This window comes from Dromiciops gliroides, chromosome 1, assembly GCF_019393635.1.
Source record: "Dromiciops gliroides isolate mDroGli1 chromosome 1, mDroGli1.pri, whole genome shotgun sequence".
Taxonomy (NCBI): Eukaryota; Metazoa; Chordata; class Mammalia; order Microbiotheria; family Microbiotheriidae; genus Dromiciops; species Dromiciops gliroides.
This window is the reverse complement of record NC_057861.1, coordinates 690871601-690895090: the sequence shown is the minus strand read 5'-3', so window position 1 is coordinate 690895090 and position 23490 is coordinate 690871601.

Sequence of the window (23490 nt, the reverse complement as noted above, 5' to 3'; positions counted from 1 at the left end):
GCCTCATTTCCCAAATATTTAGGGAACTGATTCAAATTTATTAAAAAAAAATATTTCCCAATTGACAAATGATGAAAGGATACAAACAGGCAGTTTTCAAATGAAGAAATTAAAGCTATCTATAGTTACATGAAAAAATGCTTTAAATAACTATTGATTAGAGAAATGTAAATTAAAACAACTCTGAGGTATCACTTCATACCTCTTAAAAATTGACAAATGATCAACATGATGAGGAAAAATAGGTACAGTGATGAACTGATTTTGTGGCTATTAACTTGTCCAACTCTTTTGGAGAATAATTTCCAATTGTGCCTAAAGAGATATAAAACTGTATTTTCTTGGACCCAGATATACCACTACTAGGTCTTTATCCCAAACAGGTCAAGGAAAAAAAGACTTATATGTAAAAACAAGTTTTATATCAGTTGTGTATGTGTGTGTGGTGGCAATATCTAGGCGATCCTTATCAATTGGGTTATGGCTGAACATGTTGTGGCATATGATTGTGACTGAGTACTATTGTATTAAAAAATTGATGGGGGAGGCAGAAACAATATCAAGACCTATATAAAGTAAAGTGAGAACAAGGATTTTCATTGTGCATAGCAACAGAAATGTTATAATGATAAATAATTGTGAAAAACCTGGTTACTTTGATCAGTACAATTATACAAAACATTTGTAAAGAACTCACATTGAAAAAAAAATGTTTTCTAGATCCAGAGAGAGAACTTATAAGCTCTGAGTTGAAATTGAAATATATTTTCTCACATTTTTTAATTTTTTTTCCAATATGAAAATACATTTGTATTATTCCACACTTATAATTGATATCATATTGCTTTCCTTCTCAGTGAATAGGGGTAGAAGTAGGAGGAGATACTTTGGAATTCAAAATTTAAAAAAAGAATATTAAAAATATACAAGGGGCAGCTAGGTGGCTCAGTGGAAAGAGCACCAGCCCTGGAATCAGGAGTACCTGAATTCAAATCCGGCCTCAAACACTTAACAGACACTTACTAGCTGTGTGACCCTGGGCAAGTCACTTAACCCCAATTGCCTCACTAAAAACAAACAAACAAACAAAAAAGTATACAAGCAATTTTTTTAAAAATTAAGTAACAAACAAATAAGTGCCAAAATTGGGATGGGAATCTAGGTCTTCCTTACATCCAGTCTAATATTCTACCCACTACAGTGTATTGTATACCACTGATCATATAATTTATAGTAAATATCTTATTTTGACTTATGTAAATCTATATGTGTTGTTTAATTTAAAAGAGCATACACTTCCTGAGGGTAATTTTAATATCTGTCTTTACATCTCCAGCACCTAACAGAGACCCTGATATATAGTGGCCAATCAATAAATAATAGCAAAATGATTTCTTGACGATGATGAGTCCATGTTCTCAGTCTTGGAGAGACAGTAATGTCTCAAAGACTTGATAACTACAAAGTGAAAGGTGGTTTTAGTTTCTGAAGATTGATGAGGTTGTAATAATTTCAAGGATCTTTAAATGCCACTTTTGAGATAGAAAAAGTAGATATCCTAGGCAGCACTTCTTATAATCAGCCCCAATAGTATACCATGTAATACAATGCAATGCAATGTGAAGCAATAAAACAAAAGACAAGACACATTTAATAAGCGCCTGCTATGTGCCACCGAGTCCTGTGCTAAGTGCTAGGAATACAGATAAGGAAAGATATTCCCTAGCCTCAAGGTGCTTACAGTCTAAGGGAGCAAACAACATACAAAAGGAGTGAAGAGAAGGTATCCTGTAGAGGGGCTTGATGATGATGGAGTTGAATCCAAGCAATTAAATTGATAGGAAATAAAAGATTGACTAGACTTCTTTGTCATCTGCATAAGGAAACTTTGGGAGGAACATTTTTGTCTGCCCTCCATCCCTCTAATCAGGAAGACAGAGCTACTGAGAGTACTTTCTGAGTAGCATCAGCCCTAGAGGTTCCCTCATGAGAAATTCAAGTTTGAAATGTCTGAAATTCATTCTTGAATGAAGAAAAGGGGAATTTTCTAGACAGCATGCCTCTTGGAACCAGAGGAGGAGCGAATCTTTCAGTGATAAGGGAGAGTAGACATTCGGGATTAAACCCACAATATGCAGAAGGTATGGAGGGAGGGTGAAGAAATCTGCACTTTTTAAAACAATTTGATAATAACATGAATGTTATTGTAAAATAGTTGGAAAGGGAAAAGAAATACCTTTCTATCAACCCCAAGCATGTTTTCCTTCCAGGAGAATCCAAGTCACCAAGAATAGTACCATAAACCTGAACATTTTTATTGGCTTTTGAATAGTGAAAGCAGGATTCACTGAGATATCAGCATGGTATCTCTTTAGCAGTGCTCAGTTTCTTTTTCTTCTCTGAGTAGTTTAAACTATAGGATCATATGGCTTAAGGGATAATGCCCAATGTGCTGATTTTGAAGGATTTTAGGACTTGTACAGAAAGGAGGAATCAACAAAGGAGGAAAATAATTGTGTTGATGGATTTCTGTGAGTCTTTTACATTTTTTTTTTTTTTTTTGGTGAGGCAATTGGGGTTAAGTGACTTGCCCGGGTCACACAGCTAGTAAGTGTTAAGTGTCTGAGGCTGGATTTGAACTCAGGTCCTCCTGAATCCAGGGCCAGTGCTCTATCCACTGTGCCACCTAGCTGTCCTGAGTCTTTTACATTTTATACATGATGTTTGGGGTTAAAAAAAAAAAAAAGCTGTCCTTTCCCTGATAAATGTATTGTTACCTTAAGTTTTAATACAGTGGCTAGGAACCCTATTACATATGTGGAAAACCAGGCATTTGAAAGAAGGCATATGATTTTGTTTTGCTTATTCTTCTCTTTCACTGGAATTAATATTGTTCCATAGCAGTATTTAGTAGGAGAAATCCATTGTCTTTATTTAGAAAAACACTCATATTTATGTACAGCTAATACCATCTGTGTACTAAAATTTTCTCACATAGTTCATTGACCTTTAGAAGTGTTTATGGCATAGAGAATTATACCTCGGGTTTATTTTACTTTTTCTTCATTGGTCATTTATGTCAGTCAAAACTAAAAGAGGTTGGAAACTTGGGAAACCATTCACTAAGAGTGGATTGGGTCTTCTTGGTTTCCCCTTTATCAAATAAATTGGTTTTTCTCCAGTGCTTTACTTCTTTTGGCTTCTATTTTACAAGGATTGATTTTGTCTGGCAAAGTTAGTCACTGGGTACTTAAGGTATAATATTCCAAGTTTTTAGTAGTTATTCATTTTTATGGTGTCTATTAAATAGACTTAAAGCTATCTTGAATTTAATTGGTAGGCCCATTTCTTATCAAAATGACTGGTGAATCACCATTTCCTTTTCTAATAAGTCAGTACATATGATTACAGATATGCTGTAGTTGAAAATGGAACTTGAGCTAATCTTTGTAAATAAGAAATCATAACTAGAATATATACTAATTAGACTATTGAATATATCTCTCCAATAATAATTATTATTATATTAAATAGCAAATATTACCAAAATACAATTTTTATTTCCTAAGATTTAGCACTCTCTAATATATTTTTGCATAATGTAGTATTTTACACATACATACCTATATACATGTGTATATACATATATACACATATGCACACACATATGCATGTGTGTATTCACACATACATACAGAGACAGAGAATTCATACACTGTCCTCAGATTCCTCATCAGCATAAATACAGTTGGGCTAGATAATCACAAAGGTTCTTTCTAGATCTAACATTTTATATTAATGACATTGTCAAGCACATTTAACAATAAAGATTTTATATAAAGTGTATAAAATTTAAGCTAATGATTCTCATTCATTCAACAAACAGTGATGGAATACCTACTGTGTGAGGCACTGTAATAACACAAAAATAAACATGGGCTTAATTGACTAATTAATAGATACAAGCATGTAATGATATACTGCCCTTGCTTAGAAGGCTGAGTAAGGAAAATCAGGTGGGACTCTAAAATTCAGAAGGCAAAAGTAAAGCCTATATGAGAGCTAATGGAACAGGATGCATTTCTCTCCTTTTGTCAGTATTAATCACTAAATTAGCTGAAAAATACTCTTTTATAGGAAATTTTTTTTTGCCAATAAAGTATAATATATGTGTGTGTATACATATATGTATATATGTGTATATATTTGAATTTATAGTTCCCTAGCCAACAGAGTTATTGTTTGTTTTTGTTGTTAAAATATGTTCTTGTCACTGCCAACCTCTAAACCTCTCTCTGTTCCCATGGGCAAAACAAATGTCAATTTCTACTTTTTTCTTTACTTTCATTGTTTATAGTCATGTTACATGTTTTAGATGGCAAGGTTAACTCTCCTGAGGCTGTTTATTTCTTTCTAGGTACTTTAACTGTAATTAGAGTAAGCTGCTACTGCCACCATGTGAATTATGGGGCCTTCCTTAAAGTCTTACTGCTTTGGCCTTATAGAGGCCTCCTGTAATCAGGTAGCCAGGATTACCCAAGGAGATGGGTTAGAAAACTTTTAAAATATAAAAAAGGAACTCATTAAAAAAAAGCATAGCCTTAATTTTAATGTATATTTTTCACAATCATATATTAATATTTAATATGCAATAAAATGTTATTTAAATATCAATACCAAGTTTCATTAAGTTGCTTTCTCACTAATATCTAAACATCAGTTATTGCTTAACCTACTCAAGTTTTTCATCTAGACTTATAGTGTGTCTTTCAATTCACCCCTAATCTCTTAAATTAGAGTCAATACCTTCTCAAAATGTGTTCATGGTTCTTCTTGGGAATGCTAGGGAAAGAAAACAGTATTTAAAACCAACTCACCAGCTCAGCTGAGCCAGCCTGCTTGTCATCCTATGCACTTATGTATTGTACTCATTGTCATGTTCTTGTATTAGAGCATCTATCTCTAGTTAGAATTGTTTCCAGCCTCCTTTGCACAATTTCTTGGTCCTCTGTTCCTTCAAAATTAGCATAAAATATTATTACCTCCACAAGCACCCCTTTCTTTACCTCTTATGAATATAATTGATCCTAATTCCACAAACCTTCTGAGACTGTGCCTCAACTGTTTAGACTGTACCATGATCCAACCATGCTAGCAGAGGTCGAAAGGTCTACTATATTCTATCCTAGTGAGTCTTCTTTCCAACTGCCCTGGAGTCCAACTATCCTGAAAAATGAGTGCCTCCTGAGGCTTGCTGTACTGAGGAGAACCTAATAAAAGAACACTCTACCCCAGGCATTTTCTCATCGTGCCATTGGGCTTCAGAATGAAGAATATACATTGGAGGAACTTCTACCCTGGGTCCCAGCCCTGATTGGTGAATAATTCATATATCCCACTATTTGTAGAAATGCCCAGGAATGATTCAATGTGCATCAGACTATTTTTAACCACTCGTCCTGCCTCTACTCACATATGCTCCACACCTGCCTTACCCCTTTCAAGTTCTGGTGCTATAAACAAATCAATATTGCCATTGCTACTAGAAAGGTAATGTCCCGATAGCTCCAATTACCCTCTTTTTGATTTTTCTAAACCACCATGCTCTTACATGACCAGAACTTGCCTCCATTACTTGCCCTCCCCTATCAGAATGTAATTTCCTTCAGGGCAAAGAGTGTCTAACTTTTCTTGTGTTTTGTTGTTGTTGTTGTTGTTGTTGTTGTTGTTTTATCACCAGCACTAGTACAGTGTTTAGATATGATAAGGTCTTAATATTTTTCTTTCATTTATTCAACAGAATTCAAATTCATGAATTCAGTTAAAAATTTAGAAAAATGTTGGGGGGGCATAAAACTATTCAAAGTAGTTATTTTGTGACATTTATAACTATCTCCCTCCTCTATCAAGGGTACTTGTGAATATTTCACTTCAGTGTCATCAAAATCTAACAATATACTTATTTAAAATGATATGTCTTTCTACTTGTTAATACAGTGAAACTATCAGTATTAACACAATTGTCCTTTATCCTCAATCTGTACCTGTAACTCAAGAAGATTATTAAAGTTAATTGTATTTTTTACCTTAGGGAACTGTAAGAATTCAAGAGCTTTGCCTGGGATTTGATTTGCCTATGTGTACTCAAACAAGTCATATCAAAAGCTGTATACATGGAATAAAGAGGCCACAGGAATAGTGACAAGAATAGAAGTAGCTAGTAGATGCTGATAGACAGAGACAGACAGACAGACAGACAGATAGACAAATGATCTATTGTCTGGTATTAGTAGCAATTATAATAATTGCTGAAGGGTCAAATATGAACAAATAAGACAGTACCTATCTTACTTTCCAAGGGAAGGTGTTTGACACCATAGAAAGTAGAGCTGGAAATCTGGGGACATGGTAAATAGCATCAATATCAGGGCAAAATTGCTGGCAAGGAGGTGGAATAATTTCTAGGGACTATTGAGAAAAGAGTTTAGCAAGCATAATAGGGACTCTGACAAAATGGTAGTAAAAGAGTAGACCTCAGGGTAGTGGTATCTAAAGGGTAGAAACCTTGCAGGTGAGAAGGTAGTGAATAGACTATTGTACTACCATGTTTTTTATACAAAGGAACTAGTATGAGTGAATGTGTGGCATGTATAAGGATGCCAACCAACAACCTCCCATAGTTACTAATATATGAACTTCAAAGACAATGATAGAGCCATCAGATGGCTAATAGTCAGGGCTGCTCTAAGGGTTTACCAGCCATCTCTGTCAAATAAAAAATATAATTAAAAATGAACTATGAAATTGATAGATCCATGCGAAGTACAATGATTTATCAATGAAGGTTTAAAATAATAGATAGTGAACATGTACTTAAGCATTCATTTATCGTTGAATTTGGGTAGAGGAAGATCCTTTGGAGCATCCAACCTGGGTGCATGGAGCTGCAAGTTGTTTGGACAGAACAAAGGTCAGTATCAGCAGGTTGGAAGAAGTTACATTTGGCTAATGCTTGGTCTCATATCCCCCTGATTGGCAGGCAGGGTTCCTAGCTGCTATGCTAGGATCTGAGAGCTGGTGTCAGTGGGTGGGCAGTCTTTGAGAAGCTAAGGCAGGGTGAGGCATCTGTATCAGTGGGTGTGTGGTATAGACAGAGGCTAAACCAATTTGAGGAGTTGCTGTTCTTCAAGGCTAATGGGCAGGGGTTGCTGAGGTAAGTGGCTGAGACAGGGAAACCTAATTCCACAGAATAAAGAGAAAACTCTTAATAGTACTAAGGACCTTCCTCTCAATAAGAGGTGATTATGCATTCTTGTTCATTCATATTCCACCTTACATGAGACCCAAGGATTGCCATGGGGCATTCCAAACTTATTCAGTAATATACTTATCTAGGGAAGACAATTATTTTTCACAGACCAATTGGAAAGATGGAATAAACTTGGTAATTTTAAAACACCAGAAATTCCAGGTGGGGATTAATTGAATCCTGTATTGAGTTCTGCCTTTGTATTTTTAAAATTTATTTTATTTTTAAGTTATGAAATGAAACAAGCATATCCATAACACAGTATTATAAAAAGATGTGGGGAAGTATGGATAAGGATAGAGAATTATGCCCCCTTATTAACATCTACTAATTTTCTTGTGTTGCTCAAATCCTGAGATCTGAAAATTTGTGCTGCATTTTCCAAAGCTAGCTCACATTCTTCAACTGAGATAATTATATATGCAAAGTAATTCAAAAGCCTTGAAGTATTATATAAATATCAGCCATGGTAATGATGATGGTTCTTAGAAACACTTTATGCACATTGTTTACTATGCAACCAGCGCTAAGGAATAATAAGGATGAGGGCTTAGCATCTTCCAGAGATACTAAAAGATTCACATGGCTTCTTCACAGAAAATCCATGAACAAAAGATTTCTTATTATATTTTTGTTAGTGCCTCAGATGAAGGGAAGCTGCAATATGAGGTTCCTACTTTCTTCTCTGATCTATTCTCTAATAGATTTCTCCAGAAACATACTTTCAGATTCACTTTTGTTTCTTTGCCTGAGGCTGATTTTAATTATCAACTACTACTTATAGTAATTTGACCAGCTCAGTTCTTTTCTCAATTTCTTCTCCCTTCTCCATCTCTACAGACAGACAACACAAAGTGGTACTTCTATCCTTGGAACACACAAACATTGTTGGAACAATTATGGCTAGGCAGATACTAAAGGAAATCCACAAACTCCCACACAATTGTACTAAGGATTAGGTTTTGGCCTTCTTCAAACTTCTCCTTCCTAAAATCACAGTGGCCAAGGTCAGACCAGGTAACTAGTACTAAAAGACTCCTTGTTACTGGTTCTTGTTATCTGGCATTAATTGCTTCTACCATCTAGTGATTTAGGAGTAAGCAAGAATAATTGCTAATAAATATGTTTATATGGATTGCTAAGAAATGTATTTATATGAATTGTGGAGCATTTTAAAAAAATAATTTTAATTTATCTTCAAAATGTGGGGGCCAAATTTAATATATGAAGAGTTAATTGGGTGGCTTGCCTAAATATTGGGGTCCTGGAGATAATGGGGGATCTCTAGGTTTAAAGCTCCCTCCCCTCAGAAACTGCCTTTTTAGATATTTCTTCTGTGCCAATAAGAAAGGAGCCTTACAGTCTCTGTTCCACAGATGTTTTATTAGGGAGAATACAGTAAACAGCAAAGGTGAAATTAATAAAATCAAAGGCAAGGAAATAGGGAAAAGGAAAAATGTTAATCCTCCTAGCTCTAACCTAAGTCCATTCAAAAGAGCAAAGTACCTTACCACTCGGAGTTTGTAGCTTCAATGGAAAGCACAACTTATAACCAGGGTTGAAATACTTGGCTGTTGCTCTTTCTGCTCATGCCACCAGAATGGAGGAAGAAGGAAGAAGAGTGCAAGCTCTGGAAGAGCCTCAGCCTCCCCTCAGCCAGCATTCAATTTTCCTCCCCCAAAAGGCGAGGTCCTTCAAAAACTGCCTATGGAGAGAGGTTTCTCTTTCTGACCTCAGTAGCATACATAACTTCAGAGCTGGCCAGTTGTGGTCCCTCCCAAATGAGTCAGCTGAATCCTAATAATTTTACCACAAAAAGAAACTTTCAAGGTAGACATGGTTACAATACTCAATTTAAAGAAACAAAAACTGAGACTGAGGGAGGTTTAGATACTAGCCCATGTTGACACAGCTGGTAAGAGATTAAGGCAAGTTTTGAACTCTGGCTGTTTTGTCTGAGCATAGTGAATGATTCACATTACCACCTCAATGCTTCACATCAGACTTTGCTAATCTGGCTATTTTGACCGGGACTTCGTGACAGAACTTCACCACTTGATTATTCTAGGTCTATGTCCCACGTGTGTGTGTGAAACTTCTTGCTAGTTACAACTACTAGATTTCAAGTTTCAAGTTTACTAGATTTCAAATGTAAAGATTCTTTTTGGACTATTCAATGTAATCACTCTTCCTCCCTCCCCCAACCTGTTTTGTGAAAAGACTTCGTACCTTAAAATTATTGCTGGAATATGTGAAATTATTGTTAAACATACTACAAAGCAAGGTTTGTGCTTTTGAACGTGAACTAAATAATTCCTAAAGCAACATGGCACTGATGTCTGACACTTAAGATCTGTGTGACCTTGGGTAAAATCATTTAGCTTCCCTGATAGTCAGTACATCTGTAAAATCAAAGCTGTTACTTGACCTCTGAGATCCTTTTCAGTTCAACATCAATGATCCTAGAATAAAAGTCATTTAACCCCTTTAAGACTCAAGTTGCCTTGATTGGAAATGAGGAAGTTGAACTAGGTGAGCTATAATACAACTTCTTGCTCTGTTTCTATGACAATTTTTGGAATTACACATTAAGTTCTGAGTATTGACTTCTCTTAATAAATTAGCAAAACAAATTAGGTACAGCAAATGTCAAGACTCCCAGGAGTCAAAGTGAATTGGTTTAGTCCTTTTGCAGAACTTTTAATCTATTCGTTTTCTTTCATGTGGCTGATTACAATTAACTGCAAATGTTGTTAGCCCCTCACTAAAACAAAAGTAACTATATAAGGACCTACATCTGTTTATGTGTTTTCTTTATTCTTTATAACACAAGTATTTTCTGAATGAGGAGTCTCTACTGATTTATCTTATATAACCAAAATCCCTTTCTCTTTAATGGGCCAAGAGCAACAATTGTGTGAATTGGTGTGATAATTGTTAAAATATTTTAATGACTATCATTTCATTATGGAAATGTACATTAAATACAAATAGTTATAAGCAGATACTGTAATTTCATTTTGAAAATTTTTTTCTTCCTACTGGCTCTAATATGTGCAAATGTGCAGTGTCCTTTGAAGTACTCAAACTCCAGTCTATCTAATGTTAAAAAAAGCAAAAAAACAAAACTAATGTGACAATGTTTTCCATGACTACTCATGTATAACTTATTTTGAAATGCTTGAATTCTAGTGGGTGGGGGGTGGGAAAGGAGGAGGAAGAGAAGTTGGAACACAAATTTTTAAAAAGTTGATGTTAAAATTTATTTTTGAAAAATAAAATTCTATTCAATAAAAAAAGAAAAAATAAAACATAAAAACCAACTAATTTTGTTTTGGAAAATGAATATACATCTTACTTAGTGAATTACCGAGTTATATAACTCTTAATATTTAAAAAAAAAGTTTTCATGCTGTTTCATAATAGTAGTTGTGTGATTTACTGTATACTACATAGCAAGCAGAATCTAGGACTTTATATCTCAAACCTTAGATATTGATTTTAAGTCTACAGTTTCAATGATATATGACTTCCAACATCTTATTTTGTAAGTTATAGTGGTCCAGTGTATGTCCAATTCAATAGTCATATTTTCCATCCATTCATTCATACAAGAAGCTTTTATTAAGCTTTTACTTTGTACCAGGGACTGGGGATTTGAATCACCCCCCCAACAAAACAAACAAACAAACAAACAAAAAACAATCCTTATAATAAGGAATTTCAATTGTTTGGGGAACTACGTTTCCACTGTCCCAACCCAGAGGAATTGAAACAGTTAGTCATGAAGATAACAGAATATTTGCATTATAATTTTGGCCACTTTGCCACTGATAAAGTTTTGTTGTTGTTCAATCATTTCAGTCATGTTTGAATATTGACCCCATTGGGGGTTTTCTTGGCAGAGATACTGGAGTGGTTTGCCTTTTTCTTCTCCAGCTCCTTTTTTCAGATGAGGAAACTGAGGCAAACAGAGATAAGTTACTTGCCCAAGGTCACATAGCTACTAAGTATCTAAGGTCAGATTTGAATTCAGGAAAATGAGTTTTCCTAACTCCAGACCCAGCACTCTATCCACTGTCTCACCCATACAATAATTCCTGTCATTGACAACCAATATCAATAAACCCTTTTAGTTTAAACTTTCACCTTGCTTAAATTAGTAATGACCAATGACCTTCAGCTGATTGATCTTCTTAATGCCTGAGAGCAGCCTCTGTTGAAATCTATATTTGTCTTTACATATCAGATCTCACCATATGTGTGTGTATGTGTGAGAGTGTGTGTGGTGTGTGTTTATGTCTTTCTATGCATGTATAGTTGTGCATTCTGGGCAGAATGAATTACAGTTCATCTAGATATCTCACTAAAGTATTTATGTTTCAGAATTGATGAAGTCAGAGGGACATTAAGTTTTGTTAAGTTTTGACAAATCCAATTGATTATCTTCAATTCTGTACTTTATTCCTAAGTCCATGATATTATTGAGGCCTAGAGAGGTTTTGAATGGCTTGTATTATAATGCACACTTCATTTATGGCCGAACCTTTACTAGAAACCAACTTTCCGAACTTCCAATTTAGTTATTCTTCTACATCATGATATCTCAAAAAAGGAATTCATAAAATGGCTATAATTTATCAGTAACATGGGAAAAGAGAGCCAGAAAGGAAGACAGTATTCATAGCTAAGGCACTAAGAGACTGATATATAGTCCCTTTCCCTTCTTCTAAGAGCTCCAAGGTATTTTCCCATAAAGGAACCTTTATAAAGCCTTTTTATCAAGCCATGAAAAACATTGGAAGTATAGTAGACTTGGAGACTCAAAGTCATGCTTTTTCAAACTACAGGTCAGTGAGGCTAATTTTGGTTCATTCATTCTAAAACATATGACCTAAAGGAGACTCAAATAGAGCTAAATTGAGGTTTCTGAGTTCCTGAGATGAATAACTGAGAAAACTAGGAATATGCTCACCAAGAACAGTTCATATCAGGTAAACTTTTTGTTGTTGTTTAGAAAGTGCTATTAAAATGTCAGATCAGGGGGGAAAAAAGTAGAAATAAAATCAGTGTGCAAAAATAATAGTAATAAGGGAGAGAGAGGAAAAGAGAGGGTGAGGAAGAGGGAGAGGGAGTGGGAGAGGGAGAAAGATTTAGTTTCAATATAAGGAAAACCTCCTGGGGAAAAAAAAAAAAGTTGCCTCAAGAGGTAGGAATTTCCTCATCATTAAAAGTCTTTAGTCTTGCTGGCAAGGATAGGTTAAGTTGGATGATTGCTGATGTATTTTCCACCTTAGATAATATTATTCCTATTACAGGGGTTTTTGATTGCTTTGTAAAAAATGTACTTATGATCATTTGAACCGTATCTCACCTTAATATGTGTTACTGGTCTTCCCCATGCATTATTTCCTGAGTTTTTTTTTTTTTTAAGGCATGACAATAAAAATGTATTTAACCTGCAAGATAACCTGGTTTCAATGCCTTTTTACATACTATATTCAAAATGCTTATAGAACCATAAGAAAAATAAAATCAAGAAAACATCCTACAAGTTTGTGAAACTTTGTATAAGGTATTTAAAATAAATGAACTTTACTCTGAATAATTTTATTTTATCTATTCCAAAATTAATATAGTAGAGTAAAAAACATGGAATAGAATGAAGTGGAATAGAATGGAATGGAATGGTATGGAGTGGAATGGAATGCCTGTATGAGGTAGCAACCTAGGGATTTTTAAGTTGTTTTTTTTTTTTATCATACTCATAATCAGGTCCTCATAATTTCTTCCTGGCTTTTTGAATCAAATTCCTAATTGAATCTTTGGGTTCTATTTGCTCATCAATTTATTATCCACCTAGCTCCCAAAAGTTCAGCCAAGGTATGTTTTCTGGAAGAACCAAGATGACAGAGTAAAGGCTTGGACTCTGCTGAACTCTCTCAATATTCTCCTACAAATAACTTTAAAATAATGCCTCTAATCAAATTGTGGAGTGGCAAAAATAGCAAAAAGTCAAAGGGGGGGCATAAATCAAGTCTAAGACAACTGAGGAATGCTGCAGGAGAGGTCAGTAAAAACAGGGCGACTGCAGGCCAGGAACACAGCAGGATCACCAGAAGTAGCAGCAACAGCAGCTTCAGGAGTTCTCATCTCAGAGAAGGTGAGAGGTATAGAAAACTGGTCAGAAAGAGACTACAGGTAACCTTTGCTGGCACTGGGTACAGATGGAAGTGATTGGCAACTCAATTGCCCATAAATAGTTCCAGAATTGAGAGGAGCATTTGTGATTGGTGACAAAGGAGCAGAGACCCTGATCACAGTTCCAGGGCTAAGAGGAGCACTAGTAATTTTGGCTGCTGAGAAGAAGGGTTGTGGATAAAGACTAGAATGTATACTAGGAAAGCAGTGACCTCACTTCTCCAAGTATCACACCACCTGTGAAGTATTGAAAATTAGCAGATCCCTAGAACTTGTTCTGAAAACAGCAGTGGAGTAAAGTCTAAACCTTCACATAATGCTTCCCCACCCTCAGGTGAGCAGAGTCCAATTTTAACATAGAGTTCAAGGTAAAGAAATAGGCTGGGAAAGTGAGTAAACAACAACAACAATAAAAGAATTGACTATAAAAAGCTATTATATTGACAGGGAAGACAAGGCGATAAACTCAGAAGAAAAAAACAATGTGAAAACAGCTACAGAAAAAGCCCCAAAGAAAAATGCTAATTGGACCCTATATCAGAAGTAATATCTGGAATAGTTAAAGAAAAAGATAAGAGTATTAAAGTAATATTTTTTTAATTATAAATCATAAAAATACAATTAACAGTTTGGTAAATGAGGCAAAAAATACTCAAGAAAATAACACCTTAAAAATAGAATTGGCCAAATGGAAAAAGAGGTACAAAAGCTCATTGAAGAAAATAATCCCTTAAAAATTAGAATTTGGCAAGTAGAAACTAATGCTCCAAGAAACATCAATAAATAATACAACAAAGTCAAAAGACTGAAAAGAGAGAAGAAAATGTCTCATTGGGAAAAAAAAAACTGATCTGGAAATTAGATCAAGAAGGGGTCATTTAAGAATTATTGAACAATGAGAAAGCCATTATCTTAAAAAGAGCCTAGACTTTTTTTTTGTTTTTTGAAATTTTAAAATACTGCCTTGATATCTTAGATGCAGAAGGTAAAACAGGAATTGAAATAATCTGTCAATTAAGAAAGAGATTTCAAAATGAAATTCCTAGGAATATTACAGCCAAATTCCAGAGTTTCCACATCAAGGGGATATATTGCAAGTAACCAGAAAGAATAAATGAAAATATGATGGAACTATAGTCAGGATAATACAAGACTTTTTTTTGTACTCCACATTTAAGGGGCATAGGAATAAATGGAGGTTTCCTTAAAATATCAGCAAGAATCATAAGTAATGGGGATAGAGTAGAAGACTTTCCAATAGGATCAAAGGTAAAACAATGAAGCCCATTATCACCACTATTATTTAAACTTGTACTAGAAATTCTAGCCACAAAAAGAAGATAAGAAAAAAAAATGGTACACATTAGAATAGGCAATGAGGAAACAAAACTATCACTCTTTGAATATAATATAATAACATACTTACAGAATTCTAGAGAATCAACTAAAAATCTAGTTGAAATAATTCAGATTGAGAAAAGTTGCCAGAAATAAAATAAACTCAAATAAGTTATTAGCATTTTTAATATATTACCAACAAAATCTAACAGGAATAGATAGAAAGTGAAATTCTATTTAAAATAACAATAGATGGGGACAGCTAGGAGATGCAGTGGATAAAGCACTGGCCCTGGATTCAGGAGGACATGAGTTCAATTCTGGCTTCAGACACTTGACACTTACTAGCTGTGTGACCCTGGGCAAGTAACTTAACCCCCATTGTCCCACAAAAAATAAATAAAATAGTTCAAAATAACCATAGACAGAATAAAATACTTGAGAGTTTACCTGTCAAGACAAAAATAGGAACTCTAAACATATTTACACATATAAAGACAGATCTAAACATTGAAAAAAACATTAATTGCTCATGGGTAGGTTGAGCCAATATAATAAAAATGGTAATTCATTCTAAATTAATTTGCTCTTTCAGTTCCATACTAATCAAAATATTAAAAAATATATTTTTGGTGCTAGGCAAAACAATAACAAAATTCATTGGGGGGGGGGGGTTAATATCAAAAAATGTGAAGGAAAGTGTCCTAGCCATACCAGATCTCAAACTCTATTACAAAGTGGAAATTATCAAAAGAATCTGGTACTGGCTAAGAAATAGAGTGATAGATCAGTGGTATGGTTTAGCTATACAATACCCAGTAGTAAATGACCATAATAATCTAGTGTTTGATAAATACAAAGATCCAAGCTTTTGGGATTAAAAAAAAACCCTCAACATTTTACAAAAATCGCTGAGGAAATGGGAAGGAAGACTAGCAAGATAAGGTCAAAATGGGCACAGGATCTAGACATGAAGGGTAATGTAAACAAATTTGGGAGAAATGGAAAACTATATATGTCAGATCTGTGGGTAAAGGAATATTTTATAATGAAAGAAGACATAGGGACTATTATGGAATTTTAAATGAATAATTTTGATTATATTTTAAAAGTTTTTTTTTCTTTTTGCACAAACAAAACCAATGGTCCCAATATTAAAAGGAAAGCAGGAAACTAGAAATCTTGTTACTTTTTTTGTGTTAAATGCCTTATTGTTCAAATATATAGATAAATGAGTAAAATTTATGACTACAAGTTATTCCCCCAGTTGATAAATGCTCAGAGGGTATGAACAGAAAGTTTTCAGAAGAAGAAATAAAAAGTATCTATAATCATATGAAAAAAATGCTCCAAATCACTTATAAGAAATGCAAATTAAAACAGCTCTCTGGTACCACCTTGCATGTATCAGAATTGCTAATATGACAGAAAAGGAAAATACCAAATGTAAGAGGGGATGTGGGAAAAATTGAGAAACTAATGCATTATTGGTGTAATTGTGAACTAATCCAAACCATCTGGGGAGTAATTTGTAATTATATCAAAAGAATAAAAAACCCTAAAGGTATCAAGAAAAAGAAAAAAGGACTTATATGTACAAAACTATTTATGGGTTTTGTGTACGTGTGTGTGTGTGTGTGGTGGCAAAGAATTGAAAATTAAGAGGATACATATCAATTGAAGAATTGCTGAACCAGTTGTAGTACATAAATTTTGATGAAATGCTATTGTGGTATAAGAAATGATGAAAAGGATGTGTACTCAAAAAAATCTGGTGAGATTTATGTGAACTTATGCCAAGTGAAATGAGCAGAATTGCATTATATGTAATAATAGCAATATTTTATAATGATCAACAGTGAATAATAGCTATTATTGCCAATGCAATGATCCAAGATAATTCCAAAGGATTTATGATGAAAACAATCTACCTCCAAAGACAGAACTGATGAAGTCTGAGTGCAGATTGAAACATACTTATTTTTTAACTTTTTTTTAACTTTCTTTTTCTTTCTTTTGTCTGGTCAATATGAAAAATTTTGCATGAGTGCAAATTTATAATCTATATCAAATTGTCTGTCTTCTCAAGGAGAAGGGAGGTGAGGGAGTGGGGGAGAGAAATTTTTTAATAAGATGTTAAAATATAAGAAAAAGTTTCCATAAACAATGAATTAATATAGAAGTTTGCAGCATGTCTCTGATAAAATATTAATTTCTGAAATATATAGGTAACAGCTGAATTTCTAAAAAATAAGATCCATTCCCTAGTGGATAGTCCAAGGAGATGAACAATTTTCAAAAGAAAAAAATCAATGTTATCTATAGCCATATTTTAAAATTGCTTCAAATCCCAATTGATTAGAAAAAGGCCAATTATAACCATTCTGAAGTACCACCTCACATCTATAAGAAATGAGAAATGCTGGAGGGGATGAGGAAAAATAGTCAAATTAATGAACTGTTGATGGAGCATGAACCAGTCCAACCATTCTGTAGAGCAATTTTTATCTACACTCAAAATTATCTTTAAAAAATGTTTATGCTTTTATGTAGAAATAACACTACTGGGGCACCTAGGTGGAGAAGTGGATAAAGCACCAGCCCTGGATTCAGGAGGACCTGAGTTCAAATTCGACCTCAGACCCTTGATACTTACTAGCTGAATGACCCTGGGCAAGTCACTTAACTCTCACTGCCCCTCCAAAGAGAGAGAGACAGAGACAGAGACAGAGAGAGAAATAACACTACTAGGTCTGTATCACAAAGAGATCAAAGAAAAAGCAAAAGTACAAAATTATTTATAGCAGCTATTTTTGTGGTGACAAAGAATTGGAATTGAGAGTATACTCATTAATTAGGGAATGGCTAAGTAAGTTGTGCCATATGATTGTGATGGAGTACTATTGTACTATAAGAAATGATGAGGGAAATAGTTTTAAAACAAAACAAAACAGAAACATAGTATAAGGAATTAATTATTATTTGGAGTTTCTGTGACCCCATCTTTGCCTGGGATTTGGCCTTGCACCAGACACCTGCGTGCCTGCATGGACCTGACCAAATAATAATGAGGGAAGCCCCCCCATAACAAGATGCCTGGTGAGGACAAGTCAGGTGGTCATCAACATCCGGAACTCATCTCTATAGAGACAATTGTTAGTTCTGTCAATCAGGGCTGTGAGCCAATTAGCTTGGGGCTGTGTGTGTGGTCAGCCCTGTTTCGTGTGGGAGAGGAAGCTTCTGGGAAAGAGAAGGATAGAGAGCTCACTTTGGCACATGTGAGATGGGGAGGGATCCTGCACAGAAGGTTCTCTTTGAAACTGCTTTTCTGGGTGGTGGTGAGTTTGCGGGATGTATTTTTTTTCCTTCCTGTATTCCCTTTTTCATTGTCCCTAGTTCTAGTAACCTTACTTGTGTTTTAAATTTGTTCCCATTAATAAATCCTGTTTTGTTTTTTTTTTAAAAGAGGCTGTTAATCTTTTTTACCCCATTATTACAGCAACCTGCCCAATTTACTGTCCCCATACTAAATTTACCCCTTACAATAGCAAGACATATATAAACTGATGCACAGCAAAATGAAAATCCAGAGATCATTGTGCATAGTGATGTTATAATGATGATCACTAATAATGATAATTATTATGATTTTATAATTGTTATTATTATGGTATTATGATAACCAGTAATAATTCAGTAATCCAAGACAATTTCAAAGTATTCATAATGAAAAAAAATGCTATCTAATTCCAGAGAGAGCACTGATGAACTGAAGTACAAATTAAAGCAAAACTTTATTTTGTGTGCTTTATTTATTTACACTATGGCTAATATGGAAAAATGTTTTCTTCATTTCACATATATAATTTTTGTTATTGTTTTGCTTTTTCGGTGGGCGGTAGAGGATGGGCCAGAGAAGGAGAGAATCTACAATTGAAAATTTTAAAATATTGTTCATTTTTTTTAATTAAAAGAGGAGCTTATTTCAAACCAACTCATTCTTTTATATATGAAACATTGGTGGGGGCAGGCACAATGTATGCAGCACCAGCCTTGGATTCAGGAGGACCTGAGTTCAAATGTGACCCCACACACTTGACACATACTAACTATGTGACCCTAGGCAAGTTACTTAACACCCCCCCAAAGAAAAAGAAATAAACTTCAGTGTCTCCCTGTAGCCTTGAGTATACAACAACAACAATAATACTACTAATAGCAATAATATTTAAATAGCACTATAAAATATTGTGAATATCATCTTTATCTAAAATTTTATACATTGTATATCATTTTATCCTTATGACAACCCAACAAATTTGGTACTATTATTATCCCCATTTTGCAAACGATAAACTGAGACACAAAGTGGTTATGTGACATACAGCTAGAAAGTACTAAAGACAGATTTGAATTCAGATCTTCTTGATTTTAAGTCCACTACTCTATCCACTGTGCCCTCTAGCTGCTTCTAAAAATAATGCATAAACTCTTTAGGTTGACACTTAATGTCTTTTACAATCTAGCTTTACCCTTCTTTCCTGCCTTCCTGAATACTGTTCTACTCTATTCTTCCTGTTCAGACAAATTGGACACTCAATCTCTCCTATCTATGCCTTTTCAAAGTCCCTCATCCAAGCTAAGAATATACTTCCTCCTTGCCTCTCTTAGAATTCTTAGCTTTTTTTCCAGATCAACTTATTGCCATATTCTATACAGAAAGTATTTGCTGATTTCCCTTCATTGTTAGTGCTTCTTCCTTCTCAAATCAACTTGTCTACATCCATCTTTTTACTTGCTGTAGTCCCACAATAGAATACTCTGAGTATTGGGAGTGTTTTTAATTTTGTCTTTTGTCTTCATTTGTAAACAGTACAGTGTCTTGTCACATAGTAGGCACTTATTACATTCTTGTAGGATTGGATTCAATGCAAATGAAACTTATGAATGTTTACCTTTATAAACTTTTAATCACAATATTCTCTCTTTCCTTTTTACATATGCCAGTTATAGAATTGGTATAAGATTCTTATTTATCATATTTTAAGATAAATTTGGGGGCAGCTAGGTGGCACAGTGGATAAAACACCAGCCCTGGATTCAGGAGGACCTGAGTTCAAATCTGGCCTCAGACACTTAACACTTACTAGCTGTGTGACCCTGGGCAAGTAAGTCACTTAATCCTCATTGCCCCACAAAAAATAAATAAATAAATAAATAAATAAATAAATAAAAACTTGCCAGCATCCTTGTTTGAATTTGAGCTGTATTCCATGTGATTTTCTTAATAAAGAAAAAATGGTCTGTCTGTCACTGAACCATCAAACCAAAATAAAATGCCAGTTAAGTTCTCTTTGTTTGGTATAGCCTGTATCTAATTATTTGTCCTATATAAGAAAAACTTGATATATCCATTTCTCTCCCCAATCCCAGTGGTCTCTGTCTTGTCCCAAATCTTTTACATTTGCATCCCTTAGACCAAAATGAGAAGAGAATATGATTCTATCCCTAGGTAGATTTTTGATATTAATAATAATAGTAAATGCCTTCAGTACAAATTATAGACAGTACATTGAATTACCTTCATGAAAGGTGAGCATTTGGGGAAAGAGCTGGTTATTATTTGAACAATACTAGGTATTCAGTCATTTGTTCCAGGAAAATAAATGATACCACTATTTTAAAACTGAGATATTCAAGGGAGCTACTGAGGAGTATAACCCATAGAAGTTTCCAAAAGTCATCTACTTAAGCTAGATTTTTAATGGTGAATTTATTAATATACCAAGTTTATCTATTGTTTTTATTTTCTACATCATTATGGCAGAGAGGGGCAAGAAATTCCTGTTCTTTAGTAATTTAAAGTGATTTCTAATTTGTTTTATTTCTGCCTTTGAAATGGTTTTCTACAAAATCCTGAGAGGATTAGCAAGAGAGTTTCTAAGTCTAGGATTTTCAGAGGGAATGGCTTTTTAAAATGTCACCAAGGAAAAAATAATTTATGAGATGATTAAAATCATAGGTTATAGATTTAGAGATGATAAGGACCTTAGAGATCATGACAATGCCCTCATTTTACAGATGAGACAATTGAGGGTCAGAGAGTGGTGAACAAGTCAGTGGCACAACCAGGTTTCAAATTCATCTACTTAGACGCCACCCCACAGGTCAACACTCTTGCCCATGAACCAATAATGTATAGGAAAATGAAATTGGAAAAATTGAGAATTCTGATACATGTGGTACCCCAACCTGGGTTCAGAAAATTGGTGATAGACAAGTGATGGCCTATAAATGCAGTAAGAGATAAGCAATAGCACATGTAGACAATGTATTAATTTGTTTTAATTAACTATATTTTATTGCAAAGAATGATTGTGGCGGTGAACCATTGGAAAATGACTGTGATATAACAAAGTGTCAATGATAATTTTAAATTGCTAATAGCGTTTCTCTCTTACCTGCCTTTCCTAATACAACCAAATCACATACACACATGCATACATGTGTGCACTCGCATGGAAAAGAACTTGTTTTCCCACAGGCATATGATGTGGCATTTATATCTCTGAATTTGTCAGTGGTTTACAACCACACACAGGGATATTTGTTTCAAAAGCATTGTCTCTAAATTGAAATTGAAGTGTTTTCCCCTGTAAGGTCCCAAAGAATAGGAGAAAGCTATATTTGGGATGAGGGGAGTGTCAATGGGCCTTCTTGAAACCTCAAAGTCATGCCCTACAGATGTTCTGCCTACAAGTAAGTCATTGTTTGTAATTGTCCACATCAAGTAAAATAAAAAGAAAATAATAAATAACAGAGATGATGATTGTATTGGAACCATCTAGGAAGGTTAGATGCAAGGGTATTTGAATCCAGAAACTCTGAGTTAATAAAGGAACAGGACACAGAGTAAAAATAGAGACAAATCCTATGTGGCAGGGCAATTACATCCTCCCCTTTATTGAAGCTGGACTTCATTAGATTATATTATGTCTATGTCCCCAGACACTTTGAATGTTAGATCTAAAAGGGAACTTAGAAGATTTTCAGTACCAACCTGTCTCCTCTCTTCATTTTACAGATTCTTGGCATGTAAGTATTATTGACTTGCCCAAAGTCACAGTATCAGAACTAGAATAAGACCCCAGGCCTTCTAGCTCCTAGTCCAATCTTCATTTCAATTTATCTTAAAAAGAGTCTCCAGAGTACATTCCATCAAAGAAAAATTGCACTTTTTTATAACAAGTGAGATTTTATAGTGGAAGGGACTTTAGAAATAGAGCTCAACTGAGACCCAGAGATATTTAGTGTCTTACCTGTAGTCAGAACCCACATCCTCTGACTACAAATTCAGTGCTTTTGCAACTGGACATAGAAATTTACCTTTGATGCCAGAACCAGCTCCAAAGACATAAAAGAAGAAGAAAAAAGAGTCTCTGCCTTTGTTTCTGTTTCTGTCTCTCTGGGTCTCTCTCTTTGTCTCTATAAATCTCTATCTCTGCCTGTCTCTGCCTGTCTCTGTCTCTGTCTCTATCTCACTGTCTCTTTCTCTGTGTGTTTCTCTGTCTCTCTGTGTGTGTATCTTTCTGTCTCTGTCAGTTTGTTTCTCTCTCTCTTCCTTTCTCTGTTTCTCTGTCTCTCTGCCTTTCTCTGTTTCTCTGTCTCTTTGCCTTTTTCTGTTTCTCTGTCTCTTTATATATATATATATATATATATATATATATATATATATATATATATGTAATCATTTAATGGAGGGGCTTAGTGTGCAAGAACTCTAATATTGAACCAACTAGCCTTTGATTGTTTGAGTTCCAGAGGAGGTCTATGGAAAATATTAGGTTAACAATTGCTAGGATGTCAAACTACTTTTGCCCTTGAAAGTCTTCTTTGAATTTGAATAGTCCAGACTTGCTATTAGTAGAAGTGTGAAAAGAGGAGGGGCCCCTTTCCTTGCAAAGCACTTTTCTCTTGCCAAGACAGTTTTGAGCCTGAAGCAAATTGACACCAAAATGTCAAGCTAAAACATTGTTTTGCTTTGGGTGCAAAATTGTTCATATGCTTCAGCTCAGGACCCCAGAGAGATGAATAAATGCTCTACTTCTGAGAGACTAGAATGAGCATCCAAATATTTTAATCCTCACACTTTAAAACAGAGATAAACATCATGGAATAATAATGATAATAATCATGACAACTCATTTTTCTGTAGTGATTTAATATACAGTGTCCTAAAACTCTTAGTGCAATTTTCAGTTTTAATAGCATATATATGTATGTGTGTGTATGTATATGTATAGATATAGTAAAATGAAAATGTAAAAAAGTAATATACAGTATTTATGTATGTGTGTATGTATGTATGTATGTATGTATATATGTGTGTGTATATTGGCCAGATGAGAGATGGGAACTATCAGGCATTGTACTCAGTCAGATGTACATTCCAAATTTGATTTGAAGATCTATAACCTAGTCAAACTTGTAATTTTCAGCTGTTGAGAGGATTTGAAATAGCAGTTGCCTAGAAGGTAACTATAAACAGGGGAAAGAGTTACAGAAAGGAAAGGAGCCCAGAGGAGGGATTATCCCCTTCTCTCCCATCCCTGTGGGGACGCCTATCCCACTGCCACCATAGC